The 20,551-nt window shown below is 36.6% G+C and overlaps 1 protein-coding gene across 4 annotated transcripts in view; it reads right to left on the bottom strand.

Annotated features, from left to right (window-relative positions):
* The window catches only part of LINGO2 (leucine rich repeat and Ig domain containing 2), a 489,656-nt gene that overhangs the window by 143,916 nt on the left and 325,189 nt on the right, over window positions 1-20,551 (bottom strand). For 3 of the 4 annotated variants that reach the window (XM_030968283.1, XM_030968284.1, XM_030968285.1), the window contains one exon: window positions 19,331-19,488. The gene's annotated coding sequence lies outside the window, so the exon portion shown is untranslated. Of the gene's footprint in view, window positions 1-18,174; window positions 19,489-20,551 lie in introns of those variants that run through there. The other variant, XR_004061487.1, reaches the window with a different exon arrangement.

Here is a 20,551-nt window from a genome sequence, read left to right as displayed (position 1 = left end):
TAAAATTAATGGTTTCCCTTCTCTTGTCTATATACCACTTCTAATTTTTTAAAAGTCTTTAATGGGTTTAGTAGAAAAAATTTTGCCTTAGCACATGCCACAAAATACCCACCACTCTTGGAAGTATAGCTGAATTATTTTCAGGCACCAACTAGAAAATGGTTTTCAGGTTTTTTATGATAAGAGTTGTACTTCCAGCAACTCCAATATTTAGTGCTGGAGGACAGAAGTCTCAATACACTTTTAAACAATTTTCAAGGTGAAAAAAGGAGAACTGATGTTGAATGAGCTAAATCTTAGTGTGGAGTAAAAATTAGCAGACAAATATTTGAATTTTGTCATTAGGTGAAGAATGCATCCTGTTTTGTTGAGCTTGATGCCTTTCAATTTCTACTTCAGATACCATAGAATGGAAACCTGTATTTACCCTGTAGGTTGCGTACAGAGGGCCCAATAAATCTGTGGTGACTCTTCTTCTGGTCTAAGAATCAAAGTTTTCCAAAGCCAGTCACTGAGATACAGATATAAGCCAGATAAGTGCTAAGAAAATAAAATTGCCATGGAAATTTTCCATAAAATTGTAGTATGTAGTATTTTGCTTAACAAAAAGGGATATAACCTTGTGGCCTTTCAATATTTAAAGGATGTTTATATGAAATACAGAGAAAGACAAGACAACTGGCACAGGTTTTAAATTGAAAGAGGGAAGGTTGAGGTGGGATATAAGGAAGACAGTTATGAGGGGGATGAGATTGGAACAGGTTGCTTAATGAACCTGTGGGCATGCAGACTTCTTTCTGCTGTATTTTATACAAATATCTAACATCTTTTCTAAAATCAGGTACTGTCACTAAAACTGTTCTTCTGAAACTAGGGATCTGCCCCTTGGAACCATATTTCTCCCATTTTGTTGTTAAACATAACAAAGTTGACTCACAGGCATAGAACTTCAGGGAAATTCTACAAGAAAGAGCATAATGTCATCCTATCTTCAGGCAGAATATCCAGCAAAGCCTTTCAGGTATTCTGCAGCTGACAGGGCTTTCTACAAAAAGAGACAGCTGAAATGAACCTGAAATAAACTTTGATGCTCCATAAAAACTCTGAAAACTCAAAAAACTATTTATGCCAAGGCCCTCTGGAGTTAAGTGCTAGATGGAGAATATTTCATTTCAGATTGCCTGGTGCATTGCCCCAGTATTCCCAACATTTTTTCAAACACAACATAATTGTCATCCCCCCATTTACAGATTTGACACAATATAATATATGTGCAGGTGTTTCTATGCTTTCTCTCATAACTTTAGAACTTCCTATAAATTCTCTCGGAGTCTCCTTAAAACTATTGTGGCGCTGTCTGCATAAAAAACCACATCAATTAGGTACTGCCCAGCATATCGATCAGTATTGCCTTAATCTTGTACTCCCCTGGTGTGTTTGTTTCTAGCTGCTGTCTCACCTTAAACATACAAACACCCTGGGAAAGAGAGTTCTTACTATTTCATACACTACCTAGGAAAAGTGAGCCCTGGACCATGGCCAAGGGCTGATGACAGTGCAAATACCAGTATATTACAGGAAAAAAAGCACGACAGCATATCACAAATCAAAACATTTCTGAAGCAGGTAGTAATCTGGGTCACATTTTTAAAGCCCATAAAATGATTAGACTGTGATTCTTTCAGATCATACAAGTAGTATGTCTTCTCCCCAAGACAACACTTTTTGTTAGAATTATTATCACCTAATAGTTAGTACTGAATATTCACATCTGCAGAGAATTAGTTTTCCCAAACCCAGCTGCTCTGTAATTCCAATTACAACAGAATAATGAAACTAGAGTAGCACCTGTCTGACAGTAGAAATAACTATAGAAGAATTTGCTGCTTCCACTCCTCCAAGACAGATGCAGTTTGGGACCATCTCATCACCTGGAAAATCTCTTAAAATATTATTTAGGCAACCATGGTGACCATGACAAACTGGTAGAAAAAGCAGTCATTCCCAGAAATCGCATCCCCATGTCATGTCACTGATACTGTGACATGGGTCAGCTTATGTCATGTGCCATTATGATAAGTGGTACCAAGAAGAGAAACATGGAACTATACATCACCAAATATATAGCTTATTATATAGTTTCATATTATATTAATTATATATTTATTATTATTTATTACTGTATATGTAATGTATTGTATATGTATTAGATATAATTTATTTATACACTCATGAGGGAACACTGGAGATTGTGTGTGGAGATGCACATCATCTTTGACATTTGAAAATACTTTTTACTAGGAGATGAGACCTAATTATAGCCTCCAAAAAAGGTTTAGCCTTAGGAGTAAAAGAGATTTTAGGGAGAAAAGTTTGGAGGATGATAGATGCTACATAATGCTCAGAAAAAGTTAGTTTAGTTATCCTAGGATTATGGACAGCATGAGGCACTGTTTGGAAGACTGAGAGTATGACCTAAAGTGTTGTCCATCTGGACTTTATCACTAAGTTCAGTAAAGTAATATGACTGACCATAGTATAGCATATAACCAACAAAGAAAAGATTTACAACTATTTGACCTTATTTGTGAAAGTGAATGATTCAAAAAATTCCAAAATTTCAAAAATGTATTTATTTTCATATGAAATTTAACAGGAAAGCACAAAAAATGAGCAAGACTATGCTACTAAAGAAATTATGAAAACTCTGGAGCTAACAAAGACTATATGGGAAGGGCTGAAAAAAGGCAGGGACAATGTGGTAAGGTGCCACTGTTCCAGTTATCACTGTTTTGAGACTGGTAGGAGGAAGCAAAAGGGGAGTCAGAATGAAAATTTAGGAATTACAAGGTAGTAATATATTAGGGAATTGCTACCAGCACTCCTTCTTTTTGAATGCTTGCTGCTCTTTAAAATGCAGTAAAATAATCTTCAGAAGTTGGCTGCCTTCATTTTAATATGATGCATAGATATGGATACTCAGTTCCTATAACTCATTAAAAATGTCTTCTAGGAATATTTTTTTCAGGGGAAGTGCAGTCTGTGGAGATTAACATCCACCTCACCAGAGAGTCTTGTTAGTGAAGTATGAAAATAAATCATATTTCTGCAGCACAATGAGAGCTGTAAGCTACAAAACAGTACATCTTTTTCTAACCATTTTTCCACATGATCTTTATTCTCACTGACTTACCAGCCCCACAAAAGCTTACACAATGAATATAAATCATATCCATGAGGAATTTCTCTCTTTCCTAAAGGCTGAGAGCAGACACACACATGTTGTTTTATTCTTCAAACAATGTGATGAATATTTTATGAGGTATGAAGCTCAGTCACTTCCATGAAAGAGACACCAAAGGAAAGCTGAGTCTCTGCCCTCCCATTTCCTCTCCTCTGGTTCACCTCCCACTCTTCCAAATTAACTTTCACACACATGAGAAATAGAACAGACTGTGGTCATACATACCCCCAGGAAATCTGTGACTTGTGTGGCAACAACTTGTACTGTGTCTCTCACATTTGTCTATGCTACTTAAAAGAGAAAAGGTTTTCAGCAGCAAATTCTTGTGCTTCTAATCTGTTTTTTCCTTGGGGAGGCCAAAGGAGGTGGGGGTTAACATTGTCCCAGAGCAGAGAGGATTAATGCCAACAGACTGAGAACTTGGCAGCAGATCACCGCTGACAAAACTCATGAGATAACACAACAGATTGGAACAATTACCTGCTTGAAGTTCCTTGAAGTATTTTTTTTTTCCCAAGCCTAGTTTTGACTCACAGGAAACTACTGAAGCTCATAAAACATAGATACTTCAAACTTGATTCTTCCCTACTAAGCAGCTCATGCATGATTTATGTCTGTATATAGCAGATGTAAGAGAACAAGACTGAACTGATTGCATTTCATACCTGCTTTTATCTGGGTATAAATGACTGCATAAATAGCAAGATGTGAAGCATCAGGCCCATTTTCTTAAATGAGTAGCAGAAGAATCTTTTTATGAAGCTCAGTCCATGCTCTCAGAGGGGAAGTCTAATCACCACTGCTCTGAGAAGATCCTTTTTTTTCAATGATCATTGGTAGAATTTTTGTGTTTGTAGAAGGTAAAATAAAGTCAAGGGAAACAACAAATATGTTTCCTTTCAGCTCTGCCTAGGAATTTGATGACCCTCCTAGTGTAAAACGTTGTTCCTTGTTCAGTCACTTTCTTTTCCCATGTACTCTTTTGCTACGGAACTTAACCAAAGGAATGCTAAAGCCATGGAAAAAGGCTTTCAACTTTGGAGTGACAGCTTTTACCTATATGGGTGAAAATTAGTGATGTTAATGATAATTCACAGGCTCAAAGTCTTACATACTTGCAGCTCCAGAGGATCTTTACTAAATAAATGATGCAATAGTCACAGCAAAAAAAGAGATAGGGCAAAAAAGAGACAGGATGGAAAGTTTAAGTGAGCAAACTTCAGCCAACATTACATAGCACACTGCCATTTTTGATTTGACCACTGTCAAGACTTCACATGCATTCACTGAAATCCAGGTGACATAGTGAAGATTGTCCCCTTAGATGTCTTCACCACTCCTTCTTATCTTCCTCATTTTAAGATTATTAATTAAGATCCCCTTTAGTGGATCCTTAATCTAAACCAGAAAGGTTTTCTGAGCTAGAGTTCAGTTCCATTCCACAAGTTTATTCTTAAAAGTACTGCTCAAGTTGGAAGTAAGAACTTTAAAAAGATAAGGCTTGAGGGAGTAAAATGAGCACCTCTTTTTTTCCATCTGTGGTTGTACTGTGCAACTATATCAGAGACTTCTGAATGTCTTGCTATGAAATCAGTAGGAATCCTTTTTACTCTCTTAAAAATGACTGAAAAGCTGAATTCCCACTCTTTCCTTTTCTCACTCTCTAGCCACTCATAATACAGTGACACTTAAAGCTATCTATACTTTTTAAAAGTTTTGATTCAAGAAAAGTCATCCAACCTTCAATTTCCATGCATCTGACAGAGAAAAAAGCAGAGAGGAAGCACAAGGGATAAAAAGACTAGACTAAGAAACACTAAAATGCTGTTTAATCTCATTTCTGACTCCTTGACCAAAAACCAGAAATCTTTCAGCATTTCACAAGGTTGAGGAGAAATTACTTAGCGTTTCTATTTTCCCATCAAAAATTATTAAGAATTTATTCTGGGATAATACAGTAAATATTTTCAAAATAAGTATATAATTTAGTAATCCAACTATAGGTTCTTCTAGTATTCTGAATGCTGGACTGTGACTGCTTTGCTGCAAAACTTCAGTTACCGTGGGCAGAGCTATTAGATGTGAAACTAATGTCTACTTATATTCTGAAAAGGTGTAAGGTTTGTTTCTTGTTTTCTACTTATCTTTTTTTTTTACAGCAGTAATTCATATTTAAAAGCAAACAAAATCTGAAATTCTAGACAATACATAAGAGAAAGAGATGTCATCCCTGTGGACTGGAGAAATGACAAAGTAATAGAGAGTAACAGAAGGTTTTTATCTAATAAAATACACTAAAATAAATCAAGCAAATATGTAATTTAATTTTGGAAATTAATGCTGTGAATTTTTCAAAAGGTTGTTCTACCTGTACTCTGAAAGTATCCTATTAGGTCATGACGGTAGTACATCCAGGTCCACTGTTGCCCCTCTGGAACTGGCTGTAGGAAGAATTATCAAGCAAAGGATATTGTAGGCACCTGTGCTCTCCTAGAATCCTTTAGCATGGATTAATACCTTCTTTCTGACCTCCAGCTATTTAAACATTTTCTGAGTCCAATGTAGCTTAAAACTTTCAAATAATATTTGAGCAATTTTTAGCATTGCAAACCAGAAACTTTTATTTAAAACTGTTTTCTGGGGGAGAAGCATGTGTTTTCTTCTTAATTTTATTTTAGTAATATCTTACTATCATCTACTTAGTGGATTATGTAATACAGAAAAAGGTAGAGGAAGAACATATTCCTGATATTTAAGTATATGATTATTTAACAAAGCAGAGAAGATTATTATGATATTCTGGGATATTTTTCAAGCTATTCTACTCTTGCTTTTATTAATCAAAAGGGAGAAAAAATACTGATCTAAAAATGACAGGCTGGAAAATATAAATATTTATATCTATCAATATCTATGTATCTATCCATATCCATATATAGATACATACACACACATATGAAATTGTCTTCTAAGGGCTTATTAAAAACATGAAGTAAAAGAAACCAGGTTTAGATTTTATATTAGGAGGAAGTTCTACACTGTGAGGGTGATGAGGCATGGAACAGATTGCCCAGAGAAGCTGTGTATGCCTCATCCCTGGAAGTGTTCAAGAGGCCAGGCTGGATGGAGCTCTGAGCAACCTGGTCTAATGGAAGGTGTCCCTGACCATAGCAGTTGGAATCATACAATTTTTAAGGTCCCTTCCAACACAAACGATCCTATGGTTCTATGGTTACGTTGGATTTTTCTTTTCCCCCATTACACAAAAGAGGAAAAAAGGATATCTGCTACAGCCAAAATAATTTGAAGTTCTAATCCATCTGATATTACTTCCATAGAAATGTTTCTTCTCAACCTATTTCATTTTCTGGGATCTCTTTTTGCAATAAAATACTAGTAAATACAGCCAGAGATACCAACATTTCTGTTTTTAAAACCAATTACACGTAGTTTAGGAAATCTCAATAGCTGTTATCATATAAATGCAATAGAGGAACTGTAAAGAAAAAGACAATATCATGAGCCATCTTCAAGACTGTCTCTGAGAGTGAAATGTTCTACGGTTTTTTCAAACAGCTTTCTCAGTAAAATGGAAAACTAAATGCAAACACAACCATTCATTAAATATTTCACTGTGAGGAAAAAAATAACAAAAACTACCCAAACAAAACTAATGGCCTGAACCTCACTCCCAAAAGAGTAAATGCTTTCAAACGCAATATCAAGCCAATATCAAGTTACTATCAAGCTATTATCAAGTTAATGGAAAGAGATCTGCTAATGCTGTCTAGCTTCTGAAATACCAGTCCCCACAACAGCAATAAAAACGCCCGCAGTTACTTGTTGAAATGTTTTTGTAAATATTGACTCCCTCTTTTGGTGAGATTCAGATGTTTTAAAGCCACTGTGGCTCTTTGGGCCACAGAGCGAAAAACAACTCTGCACAGAGGCAGGTGGCATCTGGGCTGGCTAAGTCCAATCCACTAAATCCAATCACCACCAATCACTTCTCTGTCCTGGTACCAACAGCTGCTGTGAGCACATGAGGAAGTGTAGGCAGACCAAAAATCCTTTCAGAAATGAGAATTCAAAGGCATAGATGGCTTTATTGTCAGGTAATGATATCGGGGGCTGTTAACCTCCAGATAATGGCATGAAATTGCCTGAGGTCAGCAATGACTGAAAATTGTGACAATTAGATGGCTTCTTTGTGGCCTACAGGAAATGAATTGGTGGCCTCATTCCAGTTCTCTATCATAAAACAATTACACCTAATGCTGATTGACATCTTTGATTGCAACCATGGCTCAGAGGCCAAGACTGAATGAGCCTTGAAAATAAACTGCCCTTCAACCCAGAAAAGTCAATCCTCTGAGCCAGAGGTGAGGCACAACTAGACTGAGAAAAAATGTACCTCTTTTTGCTCACTCTACTGACAGAAACTTTGTCTCTCCTACTAACTGTCAGTGCCTTTTGCTTGTGATGGGACAGAAAATGAAAGTCCTTAGGAAGGGTTTAGGAAGAGTTATTACATATAACTCTTTATGGATTTCACTCAAGTAGGCAAGACTTCAGGTGGTGTGGTGCTGTGGTGCCAAGGTCTGTGTGGGTGCTGTGTTCAACAGTCCACTCTCCGAATTGCTTGCCATCAAAACAAATGGGACATGTGGGAGCCAAGAAGCACCATAACCACAGCCTGACAGACAGTGCATGAGGCTCCCTGAAACAAGTAACAAATCTAAGATCAAACACTTAATGTGTGGCAGAAAAATGAGCCCAAGCAGAGGATTGGGTCTTGGCTATAAAAGTGAGTTAAAGGCAAACAGTTCTGGGTCACACAGACACTTTATACGTTTTATTTATGGCATCCCAAAAGGGGAAATGTGCCTGAGTGTCCGTGTGTTTAATGTCAGTCTAGCATTACTGATGTGCAATAGAAATAAGGAAGGTTTTAGACTACATTTAGATGGAAGAAAAAACCCTAATTTCCTGCCCAATGCTTAAAGCATTTGTGACTAGCTAAATCCTATCCCAGACCCAACTAGGTCAGAAGGTTTTACTTGAGGAGCCGTTCTGAAATCTTATAAAAGATTTCATGCGCTGGGAGACATCTCAAAACTCCTGTTCCCAACTGTTTATTTCACAGCATAAAGGTCAGTTTGCACTGCCTATGTAAAATATTAATAGTGGTAAACTCACACATTGATTAGCATTTGAAAATGTCATGCTAATAAAAATATAAATGAAAAAGAAAAAAGAGAAACTAGAAGTTAGAGTGTTCCTATACAACACATGGGTAAAATGTGTTTCTTCTGAAGTAGTGGGGATTAAAAAAGAGAACAGTAAATGTCTGTAGAAGTGTATGACTCCATTTAGGCAGCTTTCCTTGGCTGGACAGGGTTCAGCCTCCTCACCTTCTTCTGTATTCAGTTATAGAGCATGGGCTGTGTCTGCTTGTCTTAGACACTGCAGTACAGTTTCAGCTCTGAGAAAATCTATGCAGCAGCAAAAATTCACAACAGTGCTTTTCCAGTGGAATGAAGCATTTCAAGCATAACTCTTGAAACGACCTGAGGCAAACACAGAAAGATCAAAGAAACCTAAAGGAAATTATGCTTATTGTGCTCAGATGAAGCATAATAAGCAACCTCTAACTGCAACTTATATAATCCATCTGCCTTTTCCTCTAAAGACAACAAATGTCTTTCACTGGTCTTACATTTTGGGAGGTTAAAACCAAAGTATTTCTTTGTCAATTGTCCCACTGTACAAATGAAAAAGACCTATAGAATCACAAAATCACTTAGAATCACAGAATAGTTTCTTTTGGAAAGAACCCTAAAGGTCACACAATTTCAACCACTCCACCATGGGCAGGAATCCAATCCACTAGATCATATTGCTCAGGGCACCATCCTAATAGGTTTTGAACACTTGCAGGGGTGGGGCATCTCCATCTTCTCTGAGCAACCTGTTCCAGTGCCTCAACACCCTCACAGTACTCTCAGCCTGTCTTTGCAGGAGAGGTGCGCCAGCATTTTGATCATCTTTGTGGCCCTTTTCTGGGACAATTCTAACATGTCCATGTCCTTCCTGTACTGAGATATCAGAGCTGTATGCAGGGCTCCAGAAGGGCAGAATCTCCTCCCTCCCCTGCTGGCCATGTTGCTTTGGGTAAAGCCCAGGACACGTTCAACTTTCTGGGCTGGGAGTGCACATGGCAGGGTCATGTCCAGCTTTTTATTTATAGAACCCCCTAGCTGTCCTCCACAGGACTGGTCTCAGTAAGTCCATCTCTCAGCATGCGTCTGTGCTTGGGATTGCCCTAGCCCAACACCTTGCGCCAACACACTTGTTTAACTTCATGAGGTTCTTGTGGACTCACTTGAGCTTGTCCAGGCTGCCCTGGATGGTATCATTTCTTTCTCTTGAGCCCACTGCACCACCCAGCTTCATGTCCTCTGCAAACTTGCTGAGGATGCACTCAATACCACTGTCCATGTCACTGATGACAATACTGAAGAGCACTGGTCCCGGGACAGAGCCCCAAGGGACAGCATTTGTCACTGGCCTCCATGTGGACACAGAGCCAGAACTCTCTGTCTGCGTCCATCCATCCAATTCCTTATCTAGAGAATACTGCACCATTCAAATCCTTACCTCTCCAGTTTGGAGATGAAGGCCATGTCAAAGGCCTTACAGAAATCTAGATGACATTTTAAGGTTTAGATTGGAAAAGTCCTTTAAGATTGAGTTCAGCTGTTTACCCAGGACTGCCAAGTCTATGATCAAATCATGTCTCTAAGTAACACATCTATATGACTTCTAATATGACTTCTAGATACTTCCTGGTATGGTGACAACCATTTCCCTGGACAGCCTATTCCAATGTTTCACAACTCTTCTGGAGAAGACTTTTTTTTGGTAAATATCCAATCTAAACTCCCCCTGGCACAATTTGAAGCTCCTTCTTACAGTCCAATCAATTGTTACTAGGGAGAAGAGACTGACATTGAACTGTTGTTCACAAATCATTCTTTTTTTGAATAAGTTATGAGCTGGAACTGTTTCTTCCTGCACTACATTCACATAACTATAGACAATATGCTTAGTTCAGCTTAAGATATGACCACTTCTCAGCTGAGATGAAAAAATGTGGCATGTGAATATTCTTAACCTATTTCAGTTGGAAAGTATATCGATTAGCTTAAATTGCTTTCATATTCTATATAATTCTGATCAAAGTAAAGGTATTACTATTTAACTAAATGCAAAATGAATGGAGAGGGCCCTAGATATCAGGCTAACAGAATGATATGTGATCTACTTTTTAGCATGGTTAAGATGTAAAAATTAAAACTTTCCTATCCCTTTCTTATGATGGTTGTGTTGTCACGTGCTGTAATATTTTAACAGGGGACCAAGATGCTACAATTTATATGCTAAATGGATGAGTCCTGAATAGTTGGAATTATTTTTCACTGATAATAATAAAAAGAGAGAAATAGAAAATCCTGCTGGTTATTGCACAAATCCAAATGGATTAACAACATGAGTATATAATATGAACAAAAAAACCCAGAGAGCAAAAACTTAAGTTTCTATTTTAAAGTGTCATTCTAATAAAATCCAGGACAAAAATTTCAAGACTTAGTAATCATGGTATCTGAGAATCTCCTTAAAAGATGGTATAGAAGCAGGAAACATATCAGGCTTGATATGAAAAAATATACTACTTACAGATAGTAAAGCACATATATCAATATGCAAAAAAAATGTTGTTACAGACTTAATAAAAAACACCCAATCATCAAAAAAAACCCACTTGTATGAATTCAGATTTGAGCACAGGGTGCTCCTAATTTTTTTTTTTTTACATTTATAACTAGGGAATGCTGACTTCATAGTTTCTCTTTTCTCTCAGTAGATATTTCTATAATGTATTTTCATTTAAGGAGTTAACAACTTCAATAACCTGTATTACTAAGATACCTGAAAGCTACTAAATGCATTATCCACAATTTCAAAAACTGGAATTGTGCATAAAATTATACAAATGGTATAATTTTGATCTTACATATGTTTCTGTGAGATACTGAAACATTAGTGGTTAATGACTAAAAAAATTGTCAATGTGAAAATGCAATGACTGCTTTGCTGAGGCCAGGTTTGCACTCCCTGCCCTGAAAAGAAGGGGAGAAGGAGAGTGTGGTGGTGAAAGCTCCACATCAGACAGAGCAGCTGAACACCCACCACTGGATGATACAAGCTGGGTTTTGATCCAGATAAGGGAGAAGGCAAATAAGAAGCAGTCCCCGCTGAGGCACCACAGTGCTTTTGATCACACCAATGTCCTCCCTTACGTAACTGGCTCAGGTGTAAAGCTCCCCAGAGAGGTACTGGGATATTCTAATCTGCTGCAAGAGAACAACTAATAAGAACCTGAGTTACCTCTGCCTTCAGGGGCAGGTCTTATCAGTTTCAGAAATAGAATTTCTTATTTTCCAGTGTTCTTAACAAACTAAAAAGTTGTCACCTGTGCTGTTTTCCTCTTTCTTCCTAAAGCTTTAAATATTCAAGGACAATTATGGTCTGTGTTACATCAGTAAAATTTTCATTCCATATAAGTGGCAATGGTTTTGATGGTTGTGGAGTTGCAGGAGTAGCCTCTGTGAATAGAAACCAAGACTGCCAGTGCAGAAAAATGTCTGTTGCAGTAGACTACAGAGCAACTTGGTCTTTGCTAAGCCTATTGACCATGATAATGGTAGTGCCTCTGTGATAACAGTTCTAAGAAAGAGTAAAAGGAATCCTGCAGAAAAATTGTAAAAAAGACGAGTGAGAAAATGTGAAAGAGCCCTGCAGGCTGCAAGGTCAGTGAATGACAGGGAGGAGGAGATGCTCCAGGTGCCAGAGAAGAAATTTCTTGCAGCCCCTGGAAAAGACCACAGTGATGCAAGTTGTTCCCCTGCAGACCATGGAGGTCCACAATGGAGTACATATCTACATCCAGCCCATAAGGGACGCCATTCCATAGCAAGAGTGTGCCTGAAGGAGGCTGTGTAGAAAATTTATGCTGGACCACATTCCTGGCAGGAGCTGCAGCCTGTGGAGGAGTCCATACAGAAGCAGGGCTTCTGGTAGAAGTTGTGGCTGGTGGGGGATCCTTTTGGACCAATCAATTTCGGAAGGATTCTTCTCTGTGGGAAGAATTCACACTGGAGCAGTTCTGAAAGAACAGTATTCTGTGATGAGGATATCCCATGCTGAAGCACATGAAAGATGCAAAGGAGTGACAGAGAAGAAGTGTTATGGCATAATCTCCATTCCCCATCTGGCTGCACCACTCAGAGAGGAGGCAGAAGGATTGGGAATGGAGAAGCAAAGCTGATCCTGGGAAAAACAGGGGAGGCAGGGGGAATGGAGAGAGAGATGTAGGTTTGTCTACTTTTGTCTTTGATCTTCACTATTCTACTCCATTTTAAATTTTCCATATATAAAATCAATCAAGTTGAATCTGTTTTCTCCATGATTGTAACTGGTAGGTGAACTCGTGTTTGAAACAATCTATGAGTTTTTATATGTTATTTTGCTGCTCTGTCCTCTTGAGGAGAGGGAGTCAGGAACTGCTTGGGTGGACATCAGTCATCCAGACCAGATCAATCCACAGAATGCTATAGATTAAATTGGAAGAAACTTCCACCTTAGGAGAAACTGCAGAATTGCTTCTCCCTATTATATGAAGCAGCAGTGGAACTAGCAGAACCTGAGAGCAGAATATATTCCCAAATACAAAGAGAAATCCAACATGTCCACCTCCTTGCTAGAGGAAAAACTACCAGAGGAAAGCAAGAGGAACACTAATGTTCTAATCTGACAGAATTTGTTACAATGAATCATAACTTTGCCTTTCAACTGCAAACACAGTTATTACTGTGATAGTGGGAATTCAAAGTTCATGTCATTACTTAATGAAATCTATCTCCTGTAAGTATATACACATATGTATAGTCTGTAGGCAGAATTTCTGACATTGCCACACATACCTTTGAATGCGATGTTGTCCATACAGGAATAATGTATAAAGATGTCCATAAAAATATATGAAATATGCATATATACCATTTTACCAATTGCATCCACCATTTGCACATTTAGTTTCACTTATGCTTTAAGCTAGATCTACAGCAATAGAAGAGCATGTTATTCTCAAAAATACTTTTTTGATCTTTCAATCCTTAAACATACCTTATTAAAGAGAAGAACCCATAATATTGAACTCTATTAGTACTAAATATTTGTTTGTGATGAATGGCTATTTGATATGATGACTAGAATAATTTTATTGTAGTCTGTGCCTAATAAGCACTCACAATTTAATTGCAGCAACCCATGAAGTAAAGTAATTGTCAAGGATACCAACCGCATCAGATCCTACTCTCAAGTTTTTGGAAACATCACTTGAATACTACTCAAATGTCTGAAACATAAATAGCTGAAAAAAAAGTGTTGTTCAATGTACTTCATACATAATATCTTAGGCATTAATGTCTTACAATATCTTACAGCCATGATCTTAACTTTCCCAATTAAGTGGGATGTTTAATAATGTTAATGACATATGTATTTCCCTGAATTAGTAGATTTCAAAAAAAAACTTGCATTGCAATATTAAGAATGGAGATTTTTATTTTTAATTTTTATTTCTATGGTTTCAGCTTTTTTTCCAGGAAGTTATTGTCACTCACAGAACTTTGGAACACTGAATCTGCTATGAGACATGTGAAATTTCACTTGTCAAGCTACAGATATTACAAAGGACATTTTAAAGGTGATTTTATTGCATGATCATTCGCTAGAAGATTTCCATTCTACCTCCTGACTTTTTGTAGGAAGAAAGAATAGGGTATTATTCAACTGACTTAGACAGCTCATCTCAAGCTGCTAAAATGTATCATTTCCAATGTTCATTTAGAGAGTTTTTAAAATTCTTACTGTTTATTTGACAGACCATGAGATTTACATCCAGTTTAGAAGCTTTATATCTCAATATACACTGGCTGCTGAGTGTGTTTACTTTGACAATCTGTATTGAACTGTCCCCAACTATAGTAGCATCATCAAGCTGCATCACACTGAGGCAGCCATTTGTTGATTCCTATCTCATCACAGGATGATGCTCTTGTAGTCTCAGATGTGTGCAAATACATGTTTTATTCACAGTGCCACAAAAGATCAGCCAATAAGAATAGAAAAGCAAACTCTCATAAAACTTGAACTATGAAATAGTTGAATTGTAAGGAAAGAAATTCAAAGCACCATTTGAATTTGACTAAATCCTCAGACAACCAAATTTCAACCCGAACCAATGTAATGCAGAGAAATGTCTGTAAAAAATAATGGAACATTTTAAATGTGCCTATGGTGGAACAGAAATATAACCCAATAGGACATTTTGAGAAAAAGAAGGAATAAGAAGAGACCTTTATATCAATTTTTATATAACCACAGTTTGCATAGCAAAGGGTTGGGAACTAGAAGGAATGGCTCAAATAACTTGACATTTCCTTTGATATAGTGGTCCATATTTTTTTCTCTTTTTTCCAATTTGTTCTGTGAAGTGATGAACATTTAAAGGGGTTTACAGATTTTAAAAATACCTGAAAAATGCAAAAACAATGTTAAGATTCAGGGTCTTGATTGCTAACCTGATCTAGATTGGATGTTTTCTGCTTTTCAGCTGCACCTTGACTTGTGTCAGGGAAGACTTTATTGCAGAAGTCACAGTGCTATGTGGTTTTAATTTCTCTTGTCAGCAACAGGACATTGTGTTGACACACTCAAGATGTTCCTAATCTTTTTCCATACTTCTCTTTGCCTCATCTTTTTGTAAGATCCTCTGTAATGAAACAATTTTTTGTAACTTTCCCTAGGAACTAATTTTTTTTTTTTTTAGCGAGCATTTGATTTCCTTTGTCAGCCCACTGAAATTGCTAGACAATTGAAATTTATTGATTGATGGGGTGGTAAAATGATGAATAGAAGGATAAAACCTGCAAGATAGAAGCTGAGTTAGAGAAATAAAATTCAGAAGTGACTTTATTTTTAATTGCAACATAAATTTGAGAAACAGGGTTATGAGATTTCATTTCTACAAATGCTTATGGAGGTGAGTTTGAAGAGGCAAAAGCTCTCTATATTGAGCCCTTCTGGGCTGATATGGCCCATTGTGTAAAGTTGTATTTAAGTAATTAAGGGTGGTGAAGGCTCAATGGGGAGGACCAACTAGAGTGCAAAGCAGGGAAATGGACAGTTCCAATGTGCACCACTGACAACAAAATTTGCTTACATCACAAGCTACCAGATGTGGAAAAATCTGTTAAAAGACTGAAATGGGATAGAAGAGTAAAAAAAAAAAAAAAAAGAAGAAGACAAAGAAATCATCCTTGATTTTCCAGTGAGACAGTGTACCAACAAAAGGATCAGTATACTGTCAGTGACATTCCCACAGTGTTTACACAGGAAAAGCAAGACATTCTCAGAGGTCTACTGACTAGATTTTCCCTGATTTAACTATGTGAACAGATTTTATCTATAATAATTTTAAAAATTATGATGATTGTAGTAAAATTAATAACCTGACCTCAAATGGAAGGGCAAAAATATTTATAGAAACTTGTCCTCTTTCAGAAAGTATTTATCATTATAGCTGCAAAAATCTAAAGATGTGACTAACAATAAAAAGACAATTAAAATTAAAATACAAAGGATTAAAGGTTTAATTTTTTTTGCTTTCTTCTTCTTAAAGGACACAATCTTTTAAGGACAATTTTCTGCCTCTAAAAATCACAGAATACCTTAGATAGAAATGAACACTACATTTTCAAGTATTTACATGGCTTAGGAGCCTTTTATTCCAAGAAGACAATAGCTTCTAAATTAAATTCAAGAAATTCCAAGTAACTAAAGAAAATTATTAAACATACATGATTTCAAAAGGAAAATAAAAAAATGGATGAAGAAAAATCAAAGAGAAACAAAGTTGTAGAATCAGTTCCAAGTCTGTCAAACTCAGAATACCCTCCGTAAATCACTGGAGCAGTCAAAAACTTGATCAGCTCATCCCTGAACTCCCAGATATCCTCACTTCTCACTTCATTTTGTAAGCAGACTACTGTAAAGAGCCATAGATTAACTTGGAGCTATCAGTCTATTGCACATGCATAAGTGCCCTAAAGGAAAGACATGGTATTATTATCAGTCACTCACAGCCTCCAGACATAAAACATACAATTACCCCCACGTCTTTTCTGAAAGTACAGTAGAGTTAGCTAGTTTACATAGCATATTCAGCTTTTTTGCTGTTGTGAACAGCAAATGTAAAGCTTTCATGATATGAACTCACCAAATTTTGGAACACTTTCATTTTTGTTAATACTCATGGAAATATCCTGAGTTTGCCATGTGTATTTATATAATATTTACATCTCTGTTGTGCAGAAACTTTAAAAGATAAATATTATTTGTTGAAAACAGAATAAGATGGACTGACATGAACCTGGGGGGGATCATTTCATAACCATGTCATAAGAGGCTAAAACCAGCACTGAAATATCCTGACAGACTTCTCATACATTAGCAATATTGCCATTAAATCAAAGTAGAAACCAAACCAAATCAAAACAGAAAACAAGTTTTCCCAGCAAAAAGTCCCACTAAAAGTAAACCTCTAAAAAATAGTGCCTTATTTTTACTGTGTGAAGAATTGCTTTAAGCTTCCATGCACTGAAAAGAGTCTCTTACAAAAATATTTGAGTTTTTCATTAGATAACCAAAGTTACCATTGTTCTCCCTCCAGACCCTAAAAGAGTACTGGGCCTTGATAGGATACTAATTGCCCTGTGCCATAGCGCCACCATGCAAAATTTGAGGAGAAAATAGGAAGATCTTTGGCAGTTAATTTTCCCACTGCTTCTTGGAGGTTTTTTTCTAAGTTCATTGGCTAGTAAAGCAATTTAAGACTTATGAGAAAGTATCTCTCCCACCAGTTGTTTGTAGAGCTCCTAATTTTTGGCCCATTTGTTCAGCCAGAAGTGTATCATAGAAAGCTGGAAACAGTTTATACTTTGATGTAAATGGTGAAAAGTTTGAACCGTTACTATGACAACAAACGTAATAACAGTTTAAGTGTACTTAGTTTTTACAGTACAGATCACAAAAGACTACTACAAATGAGGGACAGCACAGAGAAATCGTAGTATTTTCTGAAAGGCAAAATAAGAATTGCATGTGAGATTAGCTTCCCGTGTTCCACATACTACACAGTTTGAAAGCTTTGACTTCTATCACTGTTGACTTCTATTTAATAGCTAACTTTTAAATTAAATGTTATAATTTCTTTTAAAAATTGATAAAAATTGAGTCTTAAGGAGATAAATATTAGTGAAGCATAAACAATCCTGATGCAACAGGATCCTGAATAACAATCCTGGTCCAACTTCCTGTTCATATCACCAGAATAAAGCTACCATGAGAAATACAGACACATGAGAAGAGCATTTTACAAGGCTGTAGATTTCTATGGGAAAATAAAGTGAAACTAGAAACACATATATACATACATAATTCTATATACATTGTTATTTTAAACACTTTTCTTCTCACTATATATCAGCATGAAAATTCCCCAATTATGATGGGGATGATGAGTTGCAACATAGTGTTTATGAAATTGTTAGTCATATTTCAGTCACTTGCCAACCCTTTTTCCCTTTTATTTTTTATTTTTTTAGTTTTTCAATGTTAAAAACTGCAATCTGTTAAAAATCTATTACTTAAATTACTAGTTTTGATGTCAGAGAATAGTTCAGTTACAGCAATAAGTGGCCAGTATGTATTTTTCTTGACAGTTACAAAAATAATTCTGTTGCAAATATTTTTTTTCTGAAAACAGGCAGAATGCAATGGTAATGCAGCTGTGAAATAGATACAGATATAGCTGACCTGCATCTATCTGAGTGTACTCCAAACCTAGAAGTCTGGAGAAATGGATGTGAAGACAGTTTTCTGTACTTCTCTTTGGGCTGTCTTTTACTCATGGGGTCATGTCTGGAGGTTGTACAGTCCAGATCACAAGGTACAGTGTCACCTGAACACTGCTCTAATGTTTCCTGAGCCAAACTGTGTATTTGCATGGTACATCTCACATTGGAGAAAACCCAGAATTTGTTCAGCAGTATTTACTGCTGCGCTAGACATACCTCAGGACAGTTTTGACTAGATCTGGTAAATAATGTATCAATTCTTTATTCTTTACCAAGGAGAAAATCACCCACAAGATGGAAGAATCTTAGCTTAACACATTGCCTTGATTCCTAGATTTAGTTTGTACCAGAGTGCCATGATACTGCATAGTTTTCAAGATTTTTACTTGAAAAGATAAAAGCTACAGCAACATACAGAAAAAAAAGATACAAAACTGTTCTTGATCTTCCTCCTGCCTTGTGAAACATCCATCAAAATCAGATAAGACAGACTGACTTTTGGTAAAGTTTTGGTGTGTCCTTACCACATTGCCTTATCTTAGGTCAATTGGTTTCTGCAGGTTATTCTAAGAAATGAGATGGATTGTTTAAACAGGAGTCTTAGAGATTAAAGAGATTTCTCAGTATCTAATAATAAACCAAATATTATGGTAAAATAAACAGAAAATCAGCCCTAAAATTCATACACCTAACAATGTTTTAATAAAATAGCTTACATAGATGCCACTAAACTCTGTTAACTGAATTATTTACATTTTTTAATTGCTCTTACAGTGGTTATATGCTATTGGGTGTAGAGATTCTTCTTGGTATCTCAATGTAAGGAAATAACTCTGTCTCCTTTTGTCAATTTTTTTTTCCTAAAGAAAACAGTTTACTGTACAAAATAAACAGCTGCTCAGAACAAAACTTGTGAAAGTCATTTGCATTTGTGATTGTGAAATAGATTTTTTTTTGGACAGAGGGAGCACTGAGATAGAACCTGCAATTGAAAAAACCTGAAAACTGACAAAAAAACCCCAAACTATTTCAATAGACTTACCTGTTTAATTCTCTTAAAAGTCCAACACTTCTTCTTCACTCCACAAATCTTTTAGCCACTGGGTGAAGTCAAAATACAGCACTTGATCATAATAATCCCAGCCTCTCATGCACAACAGCATCTCTCATGGCACCACACTCATAATGCTTGAAACAGACCTGGAAAATGCAGATATTCTTACATTTTTATAGAAATATACTCAACCATGTCTTAGTATAAGGAAATATGAGCACTTTATCAATGACTAGATTATAAAGGAGTATAAAACCATCAATATCACTTGGTGAACAAGATGGGGACTGAGAAGCTCATGTTCCAGAACACATATTTTAGCTGAGTATATGCAATTCTGTTGCACTTATTGATCCATTAAAACTCAGGAATAAGAAATAGTATTTATCTTTTTTAAATTGCAGATTTTCAGACATAGACTTGTAAGTCCTTTCTCATTTGAATTTCAAAATTAGTATCTTCTTCCAAACAAAACAGAATCTTATCTGAGAAAGGTCATGGAAATATTTCAGTACAACTGTAGTTAGTTGTTCCATCTGAGCTTTGATGAGTACCATTTTATTGAGTATCTTCAATGGAAAATTGTACCATCCAACTGGATGATGCAATGCAAACTGATAGCAATAGTAGGCTCTTCTCTTTACTAAGCAAAACAAGTAATCAGGTGGTATATTGAAAGATGGTTGCAATATTAATCTAGAACTTTGCTTCTGCATAGTTGCAATATTTCTTGAAAAAATTTGCTACCATTTAAAAGTACCTGCCAGTAATTCACAGAATCACAGAATCACTTCTGCTCAAGGAACTAATGAGGAATGTACCTGGTAAAGCGCTTTTCAAGTCACTGGAGCCAGTCAATACTGGACACCTTTTGAGCGCCACCTCCAAAGGGCACAGTAACAGGCAACTCCAAAGTGTCAGAAGTCAAGCAAGCAGGACAAAAGGCCAGCCTGCCTGACAGGGATCTTCTCTTGAAGATAAGGCAAAAAAGGAAGGTGTAAGTGGGAGCAACATCAGGTGGTGTGGGAGGAATACAGAAATGCTGCTAACCACTTTAGGGAAAAAATTCATTCAAAAATAGTTCATGGAGCTGGCTGATTTCTTTGCAAAGCCTCTCCTGATGATTTTTTGAATGGTCTTGGGAATCTGGAGAGGTCCCAGCTGACAAGAAGCTGAGGAACATTGTTCTAATCCTTAAAAAGGACCAGA

The sequence above is a fragment of the Camarhynchus parvulus genome, chromosome Z (assembly GCF_901933205.1).
Source record: "Camarhynchus parvulus chromosome Z, STF_HiC, whole genome shotgun sequence".
NCBI lineage: Eukaryota > Metazoa > Chordata > Aves > Passeriformes > Thraupidae > Camarhynchus > Camarhynchus parvulus.
The sequence above is the reverse complement of the archived record's forward strand: the minus strand, read 5'-3'. Positions and strand labels throughout refer to the sequence as shown.